A 7,005-nucleotide genomic window follows, 5' to 3' on the forward strand; every position below is an offset into this window, starting at 1 on the left:
AGGTCTCTTTGGTTGTTGATAGGTGGGTTTTGGTAGTTCTGGTTGAACTGAGATGGAACCAATGCTCTATTTTGATTGTTATAGGTACCTTGTCCTTGTTTGAATGTATTTAGTGGTTTATTGAAACCTGGAGGTCGTTGGGTTTGTTGAATATTAGTTCATATAAAGTTTGGACGTTGTCTCCATGGTACATTTGGTACATTGAAAGCGCATACTTCTTCTAGTTGAAGTGATGATAAGTTTGTGATCAAGGGACAGGTGGCATCTATATGATTTAAGCTTAAATAAAAATTGCATGGTGAGGTATTTATTTCCATAACAGGATGAGGGGTTTCGTATTTTTTTTTGGTTGTGAGGGCATCTATCTTTCTTGTGAGAGTTTCGATTAAAGTTTTGTTTTCTAGATCGGATTTCACCTAAAAAATACCACTAGCCTTAGATGTACTGGGTTGGGCTGTTCTGAAATTTTTTATATTGCCACAATGGGTACTCTTTATAGCTTGGTTTTCAAGAAAAGTTAAAGCTTTGGTTGCACCTCTATCCAAAAAACTACCATTACTCATGATGTCAAGGGTTACTTTGTGTTTATGGAGAAGACTTTTGAAGAAACATTGGACAAGAGTGAATTTTTCTAGTTTATGGTGAGGACATGAATAGAGTACGTCAGAGAATCTATCCCATACTTCGAAAAATGTCTCACTTGGACTCTGTCTGAAGAACTATATCTTACTTCTTATTTCTTCTATTTTCTTCAACGGAAAGTACTTCTTCATGAAGGAGAACACAACCTTTTCCCATGTATCAAAATAATCGAGTGATAAGTGCTCAAAAAGTGCTATTTAACCCTCGATTATGCCTCTTGTTTAGCCATCTTAGTGGACTAATAGTGTTTGTAAGTTATGTTTTAAGATTCTACAAGTGAAAAAAAGAGTTTTGTAGAATATTAGAGAAAAAAGGGTAAAACGGAGCAATTGATAGCATTAAGGATCACATGGGAGGCCCGTGGACAATCATGGAGAAGGCCAAGGAATTGGAGCTATTAAAGATGTGACTTGGACCTATTTTAAAGCCTATTTGGAAGCAAAAGGCCAAAGAATTTGTTGCTTGGACCAAAGCCTGCAAAAGAGGATAGAAGGATAGAGCAGAAGAGACAAAATCGGCTTACGCGTCTGGGACGCATGGATCAAGCGCCCAACGCATTGATTGTGTCTGAGAAGCATGAATAGTGCGTCTAGATGCATAGATCGACACTGTAGCCAATGTCTTATCAGTTTTGGAGACGAAGTTGGACTCTGAAAGAAGTCTATTTGTATTAGGAAACAAATGACGGTTAGGAATGCTTCTAGAGCTCATTGTAACCTCTATAAATAGAAGACCTAAGTGCCTCATGTAATGGGCCAATTCACTTATACTCTTGTCTCCAGAACTTGAGGCAGAGAGAGATTAATAATAAAAGATGGTTTTAACTAGCTGAGTCTTAATAAATTAGTCTTTATAGTCTTATGTTCTTCGACTCTTCTTCTTCTCGTTCTTCGTGTTCTTCCTTCTTTATGGAAGGCTAATCCTCTCCTTCAAGAGAGGAGATGAAGCCAGTGCTTAATGTTTAATGGTTCTTCTGGTTCATGGTGTTCTTCAATCAGGTTAATTCTTTATGTTTTTAGTTATTAGTTATGTTGCCCACACCAGGGGATGGAAGTATAGAATAGGGTTTATGTTTTGCAATATTAATATCATGCTAGTGTTCTTTACTTTTCTTCTAGTAGTATAGTTCTTTAGAGTTAGGGAAGTATTCTTTGTGTTTGCCTTAGAAGGGGTAGCTCAGGGAGTGGCTGCCTAGGAGAAGTATTCTTTGTGTTTGCCTTAAGTGGTGATTCATTGAATGGCTGCCCTATTAGGAAGTACTCCTTGATGTTGCTCTTCGTAATACATTGAAGGCTACCAGAGCTTACATAAAAAGAAAGAAGATATTAATAGCATAAACATAGGAACAACCTTAAGTAGAGTTAATTGTTAACGATGTTTCATCAAGAGGGCATCGACGACGATTTCGATTGCCTAATTGTAGTCTACTTGTGAGAACAACCATGAAGCAAAAGGTCATTGAATCAAAAGTATTAGTGGATTCTAATCTCTTGAATTCTCTTTCTTATAAATTCTCAATAGTTTAGTTTAGTTTAGTTTAGTTTAGCATTAGAATCTAAAATATATAATAATAGTTTTTAATCCCTCAAACCCCTTTTCCAGTCCTGTCCTTCATATAAAACATACACTTAAAAGTGGAATGATACCCTACTCATCCTTTACTTATTGAGGGATAATTAGGTTTTGATACGCTTCTATTTTGTTCAACGACCATCATCCATCATCATCTATCTATACCATCTCATCTACACACACAAAAAGAGGCTTGTCATCGAGCTTTTGAGAAAGAGTGAAAGGAAACACTCGTAGCTTCACTTGATTCTCGGTGACGCCCGGATGGTGGAAAATATTACATACTTCATGTATCCGACATAGATGTTCGTACGGTAACTCATGTTCAAACCTGTGAAAGATAGGTAGAAGATTGAACATGTTTGGTGGAATGCGAAAGTCGCTCGTGAGCGATGTGAGTCGTATACAAGATGGAGGCCCATTTGGCAACGGTGTGTAGAAGTTAGAGAGAAGCTCCTCAACTTGCACTACTTCGTCGGCCATCTTAGTAGGTGGAGGACGAGAAATTGGAGATTGTCTAGGATGACATGCTCTCCACGTGAGTAAGTTTTATTCTCGCTAATACTTGTAGTGCCTGAATGCAGTATCATGCACTTTTAGTAAGATCCCAAACTTATCCTACCATGCGCAAACGATGCAAGGTGTGTTCAAGAAATCGAAATTCATTTTTGCAAGTTTGGAGTTTTGAAAACTTTGCTTGGTCTATAATTTACTATACCCCAAATAGGTATGAACAATGATTGTTTGTACTTTAATAAGTGTTCTTATTGATCATACATTATGCTGAGATATGCACATTGATTGTTCATACCCCAAATAGGTATGAACAATAATTGTTCGTATATGAACAATAATTGTTCGTATGAACATTTATTGTTCATACCCCAAATTTGTATGAACAATGATTGTTCATAGCTCATGTTGATGTATGAACAGTGACTGTTCATACCCCAAATAGGTGTGAACAATGATTGTTCATACTCCAATAAATGTTCTTATTGATCATACATTATGTTGAGGTATTAACATTGATTGTTCCTACCCCAAATAGGTATGAACAATAATTGTTCATAGCTCATGTTCAGGTATATACTCCAATAGGTGTTTTTACTGATTATACATTATGTTGAGGTATGAACAGTGATTGTTCATACCCGAAATAGGTATGAATAATTAACAATGAGTGTTCATACTATATACACCAAGTCGTTTCGGTTGGGCTGAGCCGTTTATTATTTCGTACCAGGGGTATACTTGACCTTTCAACGAAAAATCAACAATGATTGCTCATATAAACAATGAATGTTCATAGCTCATATTATTAAGGTATAAATAGTGATTGTTCATATCATAAATAGGTATGAACAATCATTGTATGAACAATCATTGTTCATACTATATACATCGGGTCGTTTCGGTTGGGTTGGGTCGTTTATTATTTCGAACTAGGGGTATACTTGACCTTTTATCTACCCAAGCTGTTTTTAATTTCGCTTCAAGGGTATACTTGACCTTTCATCTACCTGGTCTTTGTGAGTGATTAAAAAAAAAGGTATCCTCTAGAGTTACTTTTTCCCCCGATCTGTCCTGGAGAGTCACTCCCTGAGAATAAAATTTATTGGCAGTTAGTTAAAGTGCTCTCAAAAAGTTGAAAGGTCAATAAGACCAAACAACCCCTGTCAATGAATACATATTCTTGCTTGTGGTGAATTGGGCATTAAACTAATAGTTTATGTACCTAATCTGGTTATTAAGACAATCTTTGAGAGACATACTTCGACTTCAACTAAAGACAAGATTATCAGGGTCAACTCCAATACTAGAAAGTTTAGTTATATGAAGGTTGCTTACAAACTCATTTGTGTTGAGGCTCCAATATTGGAAAGTTTAGTATGTGTGATAGGGTTAAATAATAAAAGCATTACTTTTGTAATAACTCTAATTCTTTATATTTTGAATGAGAATCATATGGGCAAATGTTATGCGTATTATATATGTTATTAGTTATATGTATGTGTCTAATACTTTATATTGTAGATGATATGGTGTGTGGTGACAGCACAGAAGATCATATCATCAGTACCTTATAAAGTATAAGTAAACGTTCACAACCTAGATGGATTTGGACAAACTATTGGTAAGGTTGTAGTATAATCTGGTTTAGTCTATCTTGACTATAGGATTACACTAGTACACTTTGTGTGTATTGAACAGGACCAAGTGAGGTTATTTCTCTTTATACTGACTATAGAAGAGAACAAAAACCTCTGTTATTATGAATGCTTGTCCTCTTAATCCAGATATAATAACGGGCACTTACATGCATTGTACATTGCTTTAAATCATCAATGAGTGAGATTCATTTGTGAATCAACAAACTCGATGGATTGGGTAATGACATTGTATGTAAGGTGTGATGTTGATTATAGAAGGAATCCGTGACCCGCAGGAAGTCGGGTTAATGATGTCCCCTTGAGGAGCTCATAAGGATTGTCATGTAAACCCTGCAGGTGGATTTATTCCGACATGACAATGACGTTGAGTGGTACTACTCAAGGACATAAGAAGTTGATTGATGTAGTTGTCAGTAACTTAACTTAATCAACGGGCATTCGATATCTTAAACACGGGGAGATCAACAAGCATATAATATGGAGCCCATAAACGTAACACGTAATTTGGGATTAGGGCGGTAGAACAACAATGGCCTTTAGTGGAATAAGCCATTTGTTGACGAACTTGGGCCGTGTGTTCTGGGCTAACATGGGAAGCCCAAGCCCGTCAGGAGGCCCAATCCTAATTTCTCCTCATGGTCCCTGTTGTAGCCTATAAATGGAAACCCTTCTCTCCTGGCCGAATACACTATTCATTTTATTTCATTTTTGATTAAAAAAAAGAGAGACAAGGAAAGAGAGAAAGAAAGGGTTGGTAGATTGTTGCCCATACAACGTCCAATCTAAGGATAGGAATACAATAGAAGATCAAGAGGTTGCTAATTCATATATCTTATATTCTCAGAGTTATCTTAGCCGATTTACAGGTATGTTTTCCAATCAAAATCGTGAACCCCATTAATTCCGCTGCGCATGGTTTTCACGATTTGTAGAAATTTACGTTCTGAAATAACGGTTCCTACAATGTGAAGGCTACTTACAAACTCATTTGTGTTGAAACTCCAATACTGGAAAGTTTAGTTATGTGAAGGTGATAAATGTAAAATGAATAGTTTACCTACGAAATGAACGATGAATCCACACGTAAGTAAACTAAACTTATCCTTTTACGAGTCTATTATCAAAGCTTCTACTCTCAATGCAAATTGCACTAAATGGAGTACGAAGTTCGTTCCACTCCTAGTTCCCTAGCATGGATTGTTTTCTAAGTCTAACTAGTCGCTCTTAAGTCAATGAGAGCTTTCTTAAATATTATACTCACGATACTTAATTAAGATGATTACTAGAAATGAACTACAAATGCTATGGAAATACTATTTTTGACTCTAGATAAGGAATTAGAGGGGAATTGAATCCACCTCGAATCTAACTTAATGACCTAGCATAGATTGTGGTATCTCGATTCTTACGTTTTCACGGCAAGAATTCCGAGTCTAATCCCTAGTGTTCATGGCATTTCTACCAAGTACTAACTAGCATGTGAGGTCGCCCACCCATTCTCATGGCGAAACACGACCTTCTATAGTGGAATAGATTCTACAACGTTTCTATACTAAACAACTAAGTTTTCATCAAGGCTTCATCAACCCCTCTAATGGAGGTTTAGCCTTGAGTCATCAATCTAACATTTACCATTGAATCTAAACTAAACATAATGTGAGAAATTGAGAACTACTTAATTTAGCAATAATGAATCTAATTTAATGGCTGGAATAAAACAATGACAAGAATTGAATTTAGATCTAAAATGGAAATGACAAATTGAACTTGATAAAAATACTACTTTATTTATCTAATCAATCAAGAACAATGATGAGGAGATTTAATCTAAAACAAGAATTTAAATGGAACTAAAACTTAATTTAATTAATAAAACTAGATCTATAATTCTATATCTTAATTTAGGTCTAACTAGCTACCATTAACAAAGAGCTAAGCTTTTGTTTTATACATCCAGATCCAAAATTCGTGCATGGGCTTGGAGCCATGGGTTGGGCAGAGAATCGGGCCCAAAACCCAATCTCTTTCGATCCAAAAGGCCTCTTCAGCTGCAGTTGGCTTCCACAGACTTTTCGTCCACTTCTGCTCCTCTGATTGGGTCAAGGCTTCGACCATTGCAAAGCTCTTTCCGAGCCGGTCGTTTTTGACATAAGGTAGGCCTCAATCCGAGGTCTGAGTCCAAAGATATGGCATTCGAAGTTAAGCTGACTTTTGCTCCTTTATCTCGCTAAAGTGGCACATTCTCAAGCATAATGGACTTTGAAGCCTGAAATGCATAAAAACACGTAATCAGTATTAACTCTTACTTATTATTCACATAATTGGTCTAACAATTATGATTATTAAGGGGTTAAAACTACAGTTTTGGGCTCTTATCAAACCACCCTTAAAACAAAGCATTTTGCTTGTCCTCAAGCAAATATGAGAAATTAGAATAAGTGACCAAAAATGGAGTTCTACCTAATCTCGTTTATTTGAGTCGATTGCATTGACCATATGCAACAAGGCCTTAAACCACTAGGAATTCCCTAGTGGACGAAGTTATAGCCTCGTGAGAGTTTTCCGATGAAGGTACTCACAAACTTCATCTATACTACAACGACTAAGAAATAAAACT

The 7,005-nt window shown here is 36.3% G+C and overlaps 1 non-coding gene across 1 annotated transcript; it reads left to right on the forward strand.

Moving 5' to 3' along the window:
• The first annotated feature begins 633 nt into the window (after positions 1-633).
• On the forward strand, positions 634-740 carry LOC147503539 (small nucleolar RNA R71). Its single transcript, XR_015194077.1, has one exon. It is a non-coding gene; the product is annotated as a small nucleolar RNA R71 (small nucleolar RNA).
• Positions 741-7,005: the final 6,265 nt, after the last annotated feature.

Source organism: Coptis chinensis, chromosome 4 (genome assembly GCF_015680905.1).
Source record: "Coptis chinensis isolate HL-2020 chromosome 4, ASM1568090v1, whole genome shotgun sequence".
In the NCBI taxonomy this organism is placed as follows: domain Eukaryota; kingdom Viridiplantae; phylum Streptophyta; class Magnoliopsida; order Ranunculales; family Ranunculaceae; genus Coptis; species Coptis chinensis.